The 16,284-nt window shown below is 44.2% G+C and overlaps 5 non-coding genes across 5 annotated transcripts; all 5 read right to left on the reverse strand.

Moving 5' to 3' along the window:
• Positions 1 to 12,048: 12,048 nt before the first annotated feature.
• LOC140308290 (U5 spliceosomal RNA) lies at positions 12,049 to 12,162 on the reverse strand. Its single transcript, XR_011916250.1, has one exon. It is a non-coding gene; the product is annotated as a U5 spliceosomal RNA (small nuclear RNA).
• A 388-nt stretch (positions 12,163 to 12,550) lies between these two features.
• Positions 12,551 to 12,741, reverse strand: LOC140308024 (U2 spliceosomal RNA). Its single transcript, XR_011916035.1, has one exon. It is a non-coding gene; the product is annotated as a U2 spliceosomal RNA (small nuclear RNA).
• Positions 12,742 to 13,026: 285 nt separating this feature from the next.
• On the reverse strand, positions 13,027 to 13,140 carry LOC140308154 (U5 spliceosomal RNA). The gene has a single exon (XR_011916127.1). It is a non-coding gene; the product is annotated as a U5 spliceosomal RNA (small nuclear RNA).
• Positions 13,141 to 13,551: 411 nt separating this feature from the next.
• On the reverse strand, positions 13,552 to 13,742 carry LOC140307909 (U2 spliceosomal RNA). Its single transcript, XR_011915931.1, has one exon. It is a non-coding gene; the product is annotated as a U2 spliceosomal RNA (small nuclear RNA).
• Positions 13,743 to 14,027: 285 nt separating this feature from the next.
• On the reverse strand, positions 14,028 to 14,141 carry LOC140308156 (U5 spliceosomal RNA). Its single transcript, XR_011916128.1, has one exon. It is a non-coding gene; the product is annotated as a U5 spliceosomal RNA (small nuclear RNA).
• Between the last annotated feature and the right edge of the window lie 2,143 nt (positions 14,142 to 16,284).

Consider the following 16,284-nt stretch of genomic DNA (forward strand, 5'->3'; position numbering starts at 1 on the left):
CCCGACCCCCGGATAAGCGGCAGATGATGGATGGATGGATGGATCTGACATCCACACCTACTTGCAGTCGAACAGTTCTGCTCCCGCTTTTGATTATGTTTGGTTGGATATTCGAACCTTTTCTTAACTGCTTTTTACAAACTTTGGTTGGACGTTCACACCTTCTTGTAGCCGAACACATCTACAGCTGCTTTTGATGATGTATGGTTGGGCATTCGCACCATTTTTTTCCCCTTTTTTCAGGAATTATGGGTGGATATTCACATCTTCTTGCAGCGGAACACCTCCTCTCCCACTTATGATCATGTGCGGTTTGATTTTCGAAATTTTTACTTTCATGTTTTCTAGCAATTATTGATGGACATTCAGACCTTCTTGCAGCTGAACACCTCCGCTCCCGCTTTTGATCATACATTGTTGGGCATTCGCACCTTGTCTTACCAGATTTTTACAAACTTTAGTCGAACATTCACACCTTCTTGCAGCTGAACACCTCCGCTCCCGCTTTTGATGGTGTAAAGTCGGGCTTTCGAGCCTTTTCTTACCCGGTTTTTAGAAATTATGGCTGGACATTCAGACCTTGCAGCCAAACACCTCCGCTCCCTCTTTTGATCATACATGGCAAATGGATTTAATTTTAACAAGTCAGGGGTGAAACTGTTCACCTCCAACATATTTTATTTCCTACGTCATCCATCTGTGCTCGGGGCCAAGGCTGAGATAAACAAGGAGTTATCTCATAGAGAGGAACAAACAAATCCCAGCAGAAACCTTGAGGAGGAACTCCATCTGCCCCCACCCAAGAGGAACTTTGGAAAGGAGAGACATCAGAGGCAAGAAGAGAGGTCTTTATTTGCCCCAAACCCTCTCAACAGCACTAATGACCAGGACCAGGGACCAGGACCAGGACCTTCCCCAGCCCCCCAAACCCCTGACAGGTCATTGTGCTCCTCACCCTCCCTTTCTCCCTCCTCCTCCCCTCACCTGAAATTCACTGAGGAGATGAGGGAACGGGTCAATGCTGGGCTTAGATCTACCCCCCAGCCCAATCCCTTTTTATCCCCCATAAACCCCCCACCAAAGCGGCCAAAGGTTCCCCGCCGAGCCCCGCCCCTACTAGAGCAGCCGAAGCGACGGAGCCCAGCCCCACCCCCTTCTGTCCCTTCACGCTGCCACCATGTACTGTCTCCGCAGTCTGATGTGTGATGTGTGAGGGGTCCAGGCTGTGTGAATTCTGACAGTCGTGACTTTTCCCAGGACAAGCTGGGACCCTGTTTATTAGAAGATCTTAAAATTTCTGTACTTTTAGGTGACAGAAGGAGAAATGTGACCCAGTCAAAACACAGAGAGTTGCACTCAAAAAGATCTTTAAATAAAGTAAACATACCTTGTGTGCCACAGACTGCACCCAAACACGAGGGGGCAAATAATACCTCTAAAACACTTAAGTTGGCTTTATTAAATGTTAGGTCTTTAGCTGGGAAAACATTCTTAATTGATGATTTTATCACTGAGCACACCCTGGATTTTATGTTTTTAAATGAAACTTGGTTGGAACAAAATAACAGTGCTGCTGTTCTTATTGAGTCAACCCCTCCTGGTTACAGTTTTATCAGCGAGGCCAGAGTGAGCAGGAGAGGAGGAGGGGTCGCAGTCTTATTCAATGAATCCTTTCAATGTAAGCAGTTATCTCCTGGAAGTTTTCAGTCCTTTGAATATATGGCTATACAGGTGAAGGCCTCACCCAGTGTCCTGTTTCTGAATATTTACAGGCCCCCTAAATACTGTTCAGATTTTTCTGAAGACCTCAGTGAACTGCTGTCTATGATCTGTGTTGATTTTGACTGTATAATTATTGTTGGTGATTTTAACATCCATATGGACAATCCTCAGGACAGAGGGACTAAAGACCTGAGTAACACTCTGGACAACTTTGGGCTGACTCAGCATATAACAGAGCCTACGCACAATAGGGGGCACACTCTAGACTTAGTGATCTCCAAGGGTCTAAGCATTTCAAAGATTACTGTGTCTGATGTGGGCCTGTCTGACCATTCCTGTGTTTTCTTTGAGAGTACGATTTCAGTGCACACAAATGTCTCAACAGCAGTGATCTCAAAACTGAAAACAGTAGTAAGATCTTTAACCAGGTTTTCTCCTTAGCACCTGCCCTGTCCGGGGGTTCAGTCAGTGAGCTCGTCAGTAGCTTTAATACTAAAATGTTAAATGTTATGGATACTATTGCTCCCATTAAGGTGAAGGTTATCTCTGGAAGGAAGAAGTCTCCATGGCGAAATTCCACACTGGTGAAAAATGGGAAAAGAGTGTGTCGGAAAGCTGAGCGCCGATGGAGAAAAACAAATCTCCAGGTTCATTATGACATCTATAAAGAGAAACTTCACTCTTATAATTTACAACTGAGGAATGCAAGGAAATCCTACTTCCCTGACATCATCACCAAAAACAGTCATAATGCTCGGGCCTTATTTGCTACAGTTGACAGGCTAACAAACCCTCCTGTGTCAGTGGCAAATGAACTCCATTCCACCATGGCCTGCAATGACTTTGCCAAATTCTTCATAGACAAAGTCCAAAATATTAGACAAGCAGTTGGTACATCAGCAGCAGGTTCAGCATATGTACTGTGTCCACCGAAAACCGGTTTAAACACCATGACACTATTTCAACCCATTAACAGTAAAGACCTGGAGGACATCTTACGTCACCTGAAGTCCTCCTCTTGCTGTTTAGACATCCTACCAACAGGTTTTTTCAAAGGGGTCTCAAAGACTTTGGAGTCAGACCTGTTACTGATTGTGAACCTGTCCTTAACGTCAGGTGTGTTTCCAGAGCCACTAAAAACAGCTGTAATTAAACCTCTGCTGAAAAAGGACAATCTTGATAAGACGCAAATGAACAACTACAGGCCCATCTCAAATCTCCCATTTTTAAGTAAGATCATTGAAAAAGCGGTTTTTCAACAGCTTAATTACTTTTTAACACAAAATAACTGCTATGATACCTTCCAGTCAGGCTTTAGACAGCACCACAGCACTGAGACTGCTCTGACCAAAGTGTTTAATGACATATGTCTGAATACAGACAGTGGAAAAATGTCAGTCTTAGTTTTACTGGATCTCAGTGCTGCCTTTGATACAGTTGACCACAATATATTACTCAAACAACTGGAGAACTGGGCTGGTCTTTCCGGAACTGTACTAAACTGGTTCAAAACATACTTAGAGAACAGGAAGTACTTTGTGTCAATAGGTAACTTTACATCTGAGCAGACAAGAATCACAAGTTCCCCAAGGTTCCATCCTGGGACCTCTTCTGTTTAACATCTACATGCTCCCACTGGCACAGATTATAAAAAACAACCAAATAAACTACCATAGCTATGCAGATGACACACAGATGTATATAACAATGTCACCAGGAGACAGAGGGCCTGTACAGGCCCTTGGAAAATGCATTGAGGAGATTAATGACTGGATGTGCCACAACTTCCTCCAGCTAAACAAAAACAAAACTGAGGTAATTGTCTTTGGAGCCAAAGATAAACGATTGAAAGTCACCACAGAGCTTCAATCTATAAATCTAAAAACGACCAACCAGGCCAGAAATCTGGGTGTAGTGATGGACTCAGACCTAAATTTGGACAAACACATTAAGGCATTAACAAAGTCAGCCTACTATCACCTTAAGAATATATCAAGGCTAAAAGATCTGATGTCTCAGCAGGACCTGGAAAAACTAGTCCATGCATTCATCTTTAGTAGGCTTGATTATTGTAATAGCATCTTTACAGGTCTGCCTAAAAAGTCAGTTAGACAACTGCAGCTCATCCAGAACTCAGCTGCTCGAGTCCTCACTAAGACCAAAAAAGTGGAGCACATCACAGTCCAGCTCTCAAGTCTTTACACTGGCTGCCTGTCCATCAGAGGATAGACTTTAAAGTTCTGATGCTGGTCTATAAAGCTCTGAATGGTCAAGGACCAAAATACATCAGTGACCTCCTGACCCACTATGAACCTTCCAGACCCCTCAGGTCATCTGGATCCGGTATTTTATCAGTTCCCAGAGTCAAAACCAGACATGGAGAAGCTGCATTCAGCTTCTATGCTCCACATGTCTGGAACAAAGTCCCAGAAAGCCTCAGATCAGCTGAAACACTCAGTGTATTTAAGTCCAGGTTGAAGACACATCTATTTTCAGCTGCATTTGAATAAGCTTGAGTTTCAAAACGGAATCATGTTTTAACTATTGATTTTATCTTTCATATATATAATTTTTTCTGATTTTATCTATTGTTCTTATTTCCTTCTTTTGTTTAAATTTTAAATCATGCTTTTTATTTCTTCTGTTTTAATGTCTCTGTGAAGCACTTTGAATCACCTTGTTGTTGAATTGTGCTATACAAATATACTTGCCTTGTCTTGCCTTGCCTTACATTGTCGGGCATTCGCACCTTGTCTTACCCGCTTTTTACAAACTATAGTCAGACATCCACACCTTCTTGCAGCTGAACCACCTCCGCTTACTGTTTTGATCATGTATGGTCTGGCAATACTACCTTTTCTTACCCGTTTGTGAGTAATTATGGCTGGACATTCACACCTACTTTCAGCAGAACACCACCTCTCTCGCTTTTGATGATGTATGGACCGGCATTCTTACCTTTTCTAACACATTTTTCAGCAATTATGTTCGGAGATTCACACCTACTCACAGACGAACAACTCCGCTCCCGCATTTGATGGTGTATAGTCGGGCATTCTCACCCTTTCTCATCAGCTTTTTGCAAATTATGATCTGACATCCACACCTACTTGCAGTCGAACAGTTCTGCTCAAGCTTTTGATTATGTTTGGTTGGATATTCGAACCTTTTCTTAACTGCTTTTTACAAACTTTGGTTGGACGTTCACACCTTCTTGTAGCCGAACACATCCACAGCTGCTTTTGATGATGTATGGTTGGGCATTCGCACCTTTTTTTTACCCATTTTTCAGGAATTATGGGTGGATATTCACACCTTCTTGCAGCTGAACACCTCCTCTCCCACTTATGATCATGTGCGGTTTGATTTTAGAAATTTTTACTTTCATGTTTTCTAGCAATTATTGATGGACATTCACACCTTCTTGCAGCTGAACACCTCCTCTCCCACTTATGATCATGCGCGGTTTGATATTAGAAATTTTTACTTTCATGTTTTCTAGCAATTATTGATGGACATTCAGACCTTCTTTGCAGCTGAACACCTCCGCTCCCGCTTTTGATCATACATTGTCGGGCATTCATAACTTGTCTTACCAGATTTTTACAAACTTTAGTCGAACATTCACACCTTCTTGCAGCTGAACACCTCCGCTCCCGCTTTTGATGGTGTAAAGTCGGGCTTTCGAGCCTTTTCTTACCCGGTTTTTAGAAATTATGGTTGGATATTCAGACCTTGCAGCCGAACACCTCCGCTCCCTCTTTTGATCATACATTGTCGGGCATTCGCACCTTGTCTTACCCGCTTTTTACAAACTATAGTCAGACATTCACACGTTGCAGCTGAACCACCTCCGCTCCCTGTTTTGATCATGTATGGAGTGGCAATACTACCTTTTCTTACCCATTTGTGAGTAATTATGGCTGGACATTCACACCTACTTGCAGTCGAACAGCTCTGCTCCTGCTTTTGATTTTGTTTGGTTGGATATTCGAACCTTTTCTTAACTGCTTTTTACAAACTTTGGTCGGACGTTCACACCTTCTTGCAACCGAACACCTCCGCTTCCGCTTTTGATGGTATATATTCGGGAATTCGAACATTATCTTACCCGTTTTTTACAAACCATGGTCGGACTTTCACACCTTCTTGTAGCCGAACAACTCCACTCCCGCTATTGATTGTGTACAGTCGTGTAGTTTAACCTTTTCTTACCCGCTTTTTACCAACTATGGTCGGACATTCACACCGTCTACAGCGGAACACCTCCGCTTCCGCTTTTGATGGTGTATAGTCGGGCATTCGAACCTTTTCTTACCCGCTTTTTACAAACTATGGTCGGACATTCAAACCTTCTTGTAGCCGAAAAGCTCCGCTCCCTCTTTTGATCATACATTGTCGGGCATTTGCACCTTTTCTTACCCGCTTTTTACAAACCATGGTCGGACTGTCACACCTTCTTGTAGCCGAACACATCTGCTCCCGCTATTGATTGTGTACAGTCGGGTTTTTTTAACCTTTTCTTACCCGCTTTTTACCAACTCTGGTCGGACATTCACACCTTCTTACAGCGGAACACCTCCGCTCCCTCTTTTGATGGTGTATGTTCGGGCATTCGAACCTTTTCTTACCCGCTTTTTACAAACTATGCTCGGACATTCAAACCTTCTTATAGCCGAACACATCCACTCCTGCTTTTGATGATGTGTGGTTGGGCATTCGAACCCACTTCTTGCCCGCTTTTCATTAATTATGGGTGGACATTCACACCTTGTCGCAGCCAAACACCTCCGCTCCCTGTTTTGATCACGTATGGTTGGACATTCGCACCTTTTCTCACCCGCTTTTTGCAAACTATGGTCAGCAATTCACAGCTTCCTCTCCACCATACTTGTATGGTGGGATATTCACACCCACTTGCATCCGAAGACCTCCGCCCCCACTTTTGTTGATATTTAGTCGGTCATTCGCACCTTACCCGCTTTTGGCAAACTATGGCCTTCTTGCAGCCAAACACCTCTGATCTCGCTTTTGATGATGTAAGGTTGGGCATTCAGACCTTGCTTCCCCTGCTTTTCACCAAATATAGTCGGACATTCACACCTTCTTGCAGCCGAACACTTCCGCTCCACCTTTTAGTGTTCTATCACACCTTTTTTTCACCGCATTTTATAGATTATGGTTGGAAATTCTCAACCACTCTCATCCGAAGACCTCTCCTCCCGCTTTTGTTAATATATTTGAACTTTAGTCGGACATTCACACCTTCTTGCAGCTGAACCACCTCCGCTCCCTGTTTTGATCATGTATGGTCTGGCAATACTACCTTTTCTTACCCGTTTGTGAGTAATTATGGCTGGACATTCACACCTACTTTCAGCAGAACACCACTTCTCTCGCTTTTGATGATGTATGGACCGGCATTCTTACCTTTTCTAACACATTTTTCAGCAATTATGGTCGGAGATTCACACCTACTCACAGACAAACAACTCCGCTCCCGCATTTGATGGTGTATAGTCGGGCATTCTCACCCTTTCTCATCAGCTTTTTGCAAATTATGATCTGACATTAACACCTGCTTTTGATGATGTATGGTTGGGTATTCGCACCTTTTTTTTACCCATTTTTCAGCAATTATGGGTGGACATTCACACCTTCTTGCAGCTGAACACCTCCTCTCCCACTTATGATCATGTGCGGTTTGATTTTCGAAATTTTTACTTTATTTTTTTCTAGCAATTATTGATGGACATTCAGACCTTCTTGCAGCTGAACACCTCCGCTCCCGCTTTTGATCATACATTGTCGGGCATTCGCACCTTGTCTTACCAGATTTTTACAAACTTTAGTCGAACATTCACACCTTCTTGCAGCTGAACACCTCCGCTCCCTCTTTTGATTATACATTGTCGGGCATTCGCACCTTGTCTTACCCGCTTTTTACAAACTATAGTCAGACATTCACACGTTGCAGCTGAACCACCTCCGCTCCCTGTTTTGATCATGTATGGTCTGGCAATACTACCTTTTCTTACCCGATTGTGAGTAATTATGGCTGGACATTCACACCTACTTTCAGCAGAACACCACCTCTCTCGCTTTTGATGATGTATGGACCGGCATTCTTACCTTTTCTAACACATTTTTCAGCAATTATGGTCGCAGATTCACACCTACTCACAGACAAACAACTCCGCTCCCGCATTTGATGGTGTATAGTCGGGCATTCTCACCCTTTCTCATCAGCTTTTTGCAAATCATGATCTGACATCCACACCTACTTGCAGTCGAAGAGTTCTGCTCCCGCTTTTGATTATGTTTGGTTGGATATTCGAACCTTTTCTTAACTGCTTTTTACAAACTTTGGTTGGACGTTCACACCTTCTTGTAGCCGAACACATCCACAGCTGCTTTTGATGATGTATGGTTGGGCATTCGCACCTTTTTTTACCCATTTTTCAGGAATTATGGGTGGATATTCACACCTTCTTGCAGCTGAACACCTCCTCTCCCACTTATGATCATGTGTGGTTTGATTTTAGAAATTTTTACTTTCATGTTTTCTAGCAATTATTGATGGACATTCAGACCTGCTTGCAGATGAACACCTCCGCTCCCGCTTTTGATCATACATTGTCGGACATTCATACCTTGTCTTACCAGATTTTTACAAACTTTAGTCGAACATTCACACCTTCTTGCAGCTGAACACCTCCGCTCCCGCTTTTGATGGTGTAAAGTCGGGCTTTCGAGCCTTTTCTTACCCGGTTTTTAGAAATTATGGTTGGATATTCAGACCTTGCAGCCGAACACCTCCGCTCCCACTTTTGATCATACATTGTCGGGCATTCGCACCTTGTCTTACCCGCTTTTTACAAACTATAGTCAGACATTCACACGTTGCAGCTGAACCACCTCCGCTCCCTGTTTTGATCATGTATGGAGTGGCAATACTACCTTTTCTTACCCGTTTGTGAGTAATTATGGCTGGACATTCACACCTACTTGCAGTCGAACAGCTCTGCTCCTGCTTTTGATTTTGTTTGGTTGGATATTCGAACCTTTTCTTAACTGCTTTTTACAAACTTTGGTCGGACGTTCACACCTTCTTGCAACCGAACACCTCCGCTTCCGCTTTTGATGGTATATATTCGGGAATTCGAACCTTTTCTTACCCGTTTTTTACAAACCATGGTCGGACTTTCACACCTTCTTGTAGCCGAACAACTCCACTCCCGCTATTGATTGTGTACAGTCGTGTAGTTTAACCTTTTCTTACCCGCTTTTTAACAACTATGGTCGGACATTCACACCGTCTACAGCGGAACACCTCCGCTTCCGCTTTTGATGGTGTATAGTCGGGCATTCGAACCTTTTCTTACCCGCTTTTTACAAACTATGGTCGGACATTCAAACCTTCTTGTAGCCGAAAAGCTCCGCTCCCTCTTTTGATCATACATTGTCGGGCATTTGCACCTTTTCTTACCCGCTTTTTACAAACCATGGTCGGACTGTCACACCTTCTTGTAGCCGAACACATCTGCTCCCGCTATTGATTGTGTACAGTCGGGTTTTTTAACCTTTTCTTACCCGCTTTTTACCAACTCTGGTCGGACATTCACACCTTCTTACAGCGGAACACCTCCGCTCCCTCTTTTGATGGTGTATGTTCGGGCATTCGAACCTTTTCTTACCCGCTTTTTACAAATTATGCTCGGACATTCAAACCTTTTTATAGCCGAACACATCCACTCCTGCTTTTGATGATGAGTGGTTGGGCATTCGAACCTACTTATTGCCCGCTTTTCATTAATTATGGGTGGACATTCACACCTTGTCGCAGCCAAACACCTCCGCTCCCTGTTTTGATGGTGTATGGTTGGACATTCGCACCTTTTCTCACCCGCTTTTTGCAAACTATGGTCAGCAATTCACAGCTTCCTCTCAACCATACTTGTATGGTGGGATATTCACACCCACTTGCATCCGAAGACCTCCGCCCCCACTTTTGTTGATATTTAGTCGGTCATTCGCACCTTACCCGCTTTTGGCAAACTATGGCCTTCTTGCAGCCAAACACCTCTGATCTCACTTTTGATGATGTAAGGTTGGGCATTCAGACCTTGCTTCACCTGCTTTTCACCAAATATAGTCGGACATTCACACCTTCTTGCAGCCGAACACTTCCGCTCCACCTTTTAGTGTTCTATCACACCTTTTTTTCACCGCATTTTATAGATTATGGTTGGAAATTCTCAACCAATCTATCCGAAGACCTCTCCTCCCGCTTTTGTTAATATATTTGAACTTTAGTCGGACATTCACACCTTCTTGCAGCTGAACCACCTCCGCTCCCTGTTTTGATCATGTATGGTCTGGCAATACTACCTTTTCTTACCCGTTTGTGAGTAATTATGGCTGGACATTCACACCTACTTTCAGCAGAACACCACCTCTCTCGCTTTTGATGATGTATGGACCGGCATTCTTACCTTTTCTAACACATTTTTCAGCAATTATGGTCGCAGATTCACACCTACTCACAGACAAACAACTCCGCTACCGCATTTGATGGTGTATAGTCGGGCATTCTCACCCTTTCTCATCAGCTTTTTGCAAATCATGATCTGACATTCACACCTACTTGCAGTCGAAAAGCTCTGCTCCCGCTTTTGATTATGTTTGGTTGGATATTCGAACCTTTTCTTAACTGCTTTTTACAAACTTTGTTCGGAGGTTCACGTCTTCTTGAAGCCGAACACCTCCGCTTCCGCTTTTGATGGTGTATAGTCGGGCTTTCGAGCCTTTTCTTCCCCGGTTTTTACAAATTATGGTTGGACATTCAGACCTTGCAGCCGAAAACCTCCGCTCCCTCTTTTGATCATACATTGTTGGGCATTCGCACCTTGTCTTACGCGCTTTTTACAAACTTTAGTCAGAAATTCACACCTTGCAGCTGAACCACCTCCGCTCCCTGTTTTGATCATGTATTGTCTGGCAATACTACCATTTCTTACCCGTTTGTGAGTAATCTTCTAAAAGGTCATACCTGTCATTTTTTCCATTGAAACCATAAATATTTAAGAGGTTAAAGTCTTGCCCCATAAAATTCAAGTGTGCTAAAAGTGCCCGTCCGTCTCGCACCAGAACATGCGGATTTTTAATTAGAATGGCCACACCATCATTTTTAATTTGATTTGAGCCACTCCATATCGATAAATTGGGCCACATTTCCTCCCATTGTCTATGGTTTTTCAAAAAAGGTAGTCCACATTCTTGTATTAAAAACACATCTGATTTTATGGAGTCTAAGAAGGATATAATACTCTGGGCTCTTGTCTTTGATTTCACACTTCTCACATTTAGTGTTGAGAAGGTGAGAACCATTAAAAGGATAAAGGAAAGTAGGTATGTCATTTTCGTTTTTCTAAGTTATCAAAACAAATTACACACTCAGGTTATTTCTTGGGAAACTAGCTCTCCTTTTCGGACTCTCGTGTTGGCCTCTGATGCAATGTTGCATTTAACTTTGAGTCCCTGGGGGTTGATTGCAGAGCTAAAGGGAATCAGAGGACAACTCAGATGCCGTCCTCCTCGGCTGTTGACCTTCGGGGAGGTGAGTACCTTCACTAGACTCACCTGTCTGCTCTTCCTCCTCATTTAGCTTAGCTCCACCCTCTGCCTGTGAATTCTCACAGACTTCAGCACTGAGTGGTGAGGCCTCTACAGGCCCCTCTCCTTTTTGCTCCTCACTTCCAATCCAAGCTTTTAGCGGGAAGTTTGAATTTATTGGGTCAACCTCTTCACTTTGTTCACCAACTGCCACCTCTGGTCCTTCTCTTTGTTGGCTTGACTGTGGCTTTACCGTCTTTAATTTGTTGGCAAAAGATTTAGGGCAATCTCAGAAGAGGTGATTTAATTCTCCACAGAGATTACATTTCCTGCCATTTGGACACTCTCCAAAAGTGTCCCCAATTTCTCTGCACTTCCCACATATCACCTTGGTACAAGCCTCAACCAGGTGCCCATGCTCACCACACTTGTGGCAGAGCTTGGGCTGCCCCTGGTACTGGATGTAACCTCGGTTTTCGAGGTGGCCAGAGTGTCACTTTGCATCTCCGCCCACCCGCTGCACTGAGCACTCTTCAGCCCTTTTAAATGGTATAACTTTGCACTCCCGCACGCTCCAGCGAGCACCATTCAAGCAACAACTTTGCACTCCAGCTTCAAACGTCGGCACAGTCGCAACAAGTAAGGCAACTCTACTCAGAGAAGTCACTCTGCACAGTAACAAGATTTCTTTTGCACAGACAGAAAGGGCTTCACCCGCAAAGGTAAAGCCTGCCAAAAATAGCAACAACTCATTAGTGCTGCTCTCCACGGAAGTCTTTAGTAAAAGGCGAAAGACTTGTACATTATGAAGAGAAACCAGAGTACGATAATCTGTCACTGCGGGAGCAGGGCATCAGGCTAGTTGGCATAGCCACCTTCCCCATGGTGAGCTTTGCTTGGTTGAGACGCTTGCTCCCCCTCCTTGCTCCTCGGCTGACCAAGTAGGAAAAATCGGGCCCTATTCGATGGCTGCCTTGTCTTTTACTCTGTGCAAAAGACAAGGCAGCCACAAACACCACGGGAACACCGTATTGAGGCTTTGTTCTGACCGCTCATTCAGTGTCGCGTTTCTTTCAAGCAATTCTCCCGGTTAGCCCGCACTCGGCTCGCCCCCAGAGCTGTGTTAAAGTCTACTTCGCATTCACTCTCTTTTCTCAGCAGACTAAAAGAAACTTCCATCCTGCACCACTGTTTGCTTTTTCACAAGAGCAGAGAAGAGCGCACCGTTCCCAGCGGCACTGCAGTACCGGGTCGATGCTTGGAGTGAACGGAGCAAGCTCCTTTTTCAACTCCTATTGCTAAAAATCCATTTAATATGTAGTCCTCGTACAAAGGCCATATCAGATATTAAACTGATAAGAACAGGTACTACACTTGATCTTAGTCAAAAGGCCGAGAAGCGATAACTGTCCACTGGTTCACGTCCGAGGGCCCTTCCTGGCACAATGCACACTTGTAGCGGTGTTCTTTTTATGGCCATAGGTGGCCAGAGTGTCACTTTGCACCTCCGCCCACCCGCTGCACTGAGCACTCTTCAGCCCTTTTAAATGGTATAACTTTGCACTCCCGCACGCTCCAGCAAGCACCATCCAAGCAACATCGGCACAGTCGCAACAAGTAAGGCGACTCTACTCAGAGAAGTCACTCTGCACAGTAACAAGATTTCTTTTGCACAGACGGAAAGGGCTTCACCCGCAAAGGTAAAGCCTGCCAAAAATAGAAACAACTCATTAGTGCTGCTTTCCACGGAAGTCTTTAGTAAAAGGCGAAAGACTTGTACGTTATGAAGAGAAACCAGAGTACGATTATCCGTCACTGCGGGAGCAGGGCATCAGGCTAGTTGGCATAGCCACCTTCCCCATGGTGAGCTTTGCTTGGTTGAGACGCTTGCTCCCCCTCCATGATCCTCGACTGACCAAGTAGGAAAAATCGGGCCCTATTCGATGGCTGCCTTGTCTTTTACTCTGTGCAAAAGACAAGGCAGCCACAAACACCACGGGAACACTGTATTGAGGCTTTGTTCTGACCGCTCATTCAGTGTCGCGTTTCTTTCAAGTAATTCTCCCGGTTAGCCCGCACTCGGCTTGCCCCCAGAGCTGTGTTAAAGTCTACTTCGCATTCACTCTCTTTTCTCAGCAGACTAAAAGAAAGTTTCATCTTGGGCTCCCTGAAACTTCCATCCTGCACCACTGTTTGCTTTTTCACAAGAGCAGAGAAGAGCGCACCGTTCCCAGCGGCACTGCAGTACCGGGTCGATGCTTGGAGTGAACGGAGCAAGCTCCTTTTTCAACTCCTATTGCTAAAAATCCATTTAATATGTAGTCCTCGTACAAAGGCCATATCAGATATTAAACTGATAAGAACAGGTACTACACTTGATCTTAGCCAAAAGGCCGAGAAGCGATAACTGTCCACTGGTTCACGTCCGAGGGCCCTTCCTGGCACAATGCACACTTGTAGCGGTGTTCTTTTTATGGCCATAGGTGGCCAGAGTGTCACTTTGCACCTCCGCCCACCCGCTGCACTGAGCACTCTTCAGCCCTTTTAAATGGTATAACTTTGCACTCCCGCACGCTCCAGCAAGCACCATCCAAGCAACATCGGCACAGTTGCAACAAGTAAGGTGACTCTACTCAGAGAAGTCACTCTGCACAGTAACAAGATTTCTTTTGCACAGACGGAAAGGGCTTCACCCGCAAAGGTAAAGCCTGCCAAAAATAGAAACAACTCATTAGTGCTGCTTTCCACGGAAGTCTTTAGTAAAAGGCGAAAGACTTGTACGTTATGAAGAGAAACCAGAGTACGATTATCCATCACTGCGGGAGCAGGGCATCAGGCTAGTTGGCATAGCCACCTTCCCCATGGTGAGCTTTGCTTGGTTGAGACGCTTGCTCCCCCCCTTGCTCCTCGGCTGACCAAGTAGGAACAATCGGGCCCTATTCGATGGCTGCCTTGTCTTTTACTCTGTGCAAAAGACAAGGCAGCAACAAAAACACCACGGGAAAACCGTATTGAGGCTTTGTTCTGACCGCTCATTCGGTGTCGCGTTTCTTTCAAGCAATTCTCCCGGTTAGCCCACACTCGGCTCGCTCCTAGAGCCGTGTTAAAGTCTACTTCTCATTCATTCTTGTTTCTCAGCAGACTCTTGGGATTTTATCTATAAAATGAATTCCTTCACTCAAACTATGTTAAAACTGCTTTGTCCTTCATATTTACCATGTCTAGAAAGATTTAAACAAAAAAAACAACGTTGTACTTTGCAGTAAAAGACAGAGCAAATCTAAAGTTTCATGAATCCGAGAATAAGCTTACTTTCATGAGTTCTTCACGATTTGGGATTTTGCTATAAAATGAATTCCTTCACTCAAACTAAATCGCTAATCTGTTACATGTAAGGCAGATGTCAAATTCACCGAAATAGGATCTAAGGGTATTCGGCCAATCGAGCTGTAGCAGCTTCGGTAAAAGAGTATAAGTTGAAGAGTTTGTGAATAAAGGTGTGCGCACACATAGTGAGCTGTAGGAAAATAGGCAGGGAGCAATGCTGGCTGGGGTATATGTTCTTGTATGTTGTCTGACTGTTTGATTTGAATGTGTTGTGTAAGTGTCCCGTTGAATGTTACATGTTTGGGCTTTGACACGCTTCACTGTGGTTGTTAACTGTGTGGTGTGTCCTGAAATGTTATATGTTTGGGCTGTGTGACATGCTTAATGCTTGTCAGTAGCTACCCACTTATTCATATATAGCAACTGACAACATAAGAAGTCCGGACATACTTTGATAGTAGTTGTAGAAGTATCCTTATTGATAATAGATAAACTAATTCATAGTGATAGAACAGTAGATGAACAGGTGCCTGCACATGTCTCACGAAAATAAAATGGGTGTATGATTGCTGACGGCAGAGCAATACTGCCAAACTTATGAGTTCTTGTGGCAAACTTGATTCAGTGTCTTGACGTGTATACGCTGTTTCGCTGACTTGATTGTCACAAGAAACAAAGTGTGTTTGATAAGATCCGACCATTTTATTACGGGAGGATCAGTATCAGTATTCGGCTGCAAGTAGGTGTGAATGTCCAACCATAATTTGTAAAAAGCGGGTAAGAAAAGGTTCTCATGCCCGACTATACATTAACAAAAGCGGGAGGAGAGGTCTTCGGATGAGAGTGGGTGAGAATTTCCAACCATAATCTATAAAATGCGGTGAAGAAAAAGGTGTGAATGCTACATAGAACACTCAAAAGTGGAGCGGAAGTGTTCGGCTGCAAGAAGGTGTGAATGTCCGACTATATTTGGTGAAAAGTAGGTGAAGCAAGGTCTGAATGCCCAACCTTACATCATCAAAAGCGAGATCAGGTGTTTGGCTGCAAGAAGGCCATAGTTTGCCAAAAGCGGGTAAGGTGCGAATGACCGACTAAATATCAACAAAAGTGGGGGCGGAGGTCTTCGGATGCAAGTGGGTGTGAATATCCCACCATACAAGTATGGTGGAGAGGAAGCTGTGAATGGCCGACCATAGTAAAAAGCGGGTGAGAAAAGGTGCGAATGTCCACCATTATACACCATCAAAACAGGGAGCGGAGGTGTTTGGCTGCGACAAGGTGTGAATGTCCACCCATAATTAATGAAAAGCGGGCAACAAGTAGGTTTGAATGCCCAACCATACATCATCAAAATAAGGAGCGGAGGTGTTCCGTTGTAAGAAGTTATGAATGTCCGACCATAGTTGGTAAAAAGCGGGTAAGAAAAGGTTAAAATACCCGACTGTACACAATCAATAGCGGGAGCGGAGTTGTTCGGCTACTAAAAGGTGTGAAAGTCCGACCAAGTTTTGTAAAAAGCGGGTAAGAAAAGGTTCGAATGCCCGACAAATTATGATCAAAAGAGGCAGCGGAGTTGTTCAGCTGCAAGAAGGTCTGAATGTCCATCAATAATTGCTAGAA

The sequence above is a fragment of the Leuresthes tenuis genome, unplaced genomic scaffold (genome assembly GCF_036924035.1).
Source record: "Leuresthes tenuis unplaced genomic scaffold, fLeuTen1.0.hap1 SCAF_5, whole genome shotgun sequence".
In the NCBI taxonomy this organism is placed as follows: domain Eukaryota; kingdom Metazoa; phylum Chordata; class Actinopteri; order Atheriniformes; family Atherinopsidae; genus Leuresthes; species Leuresthes tenuis.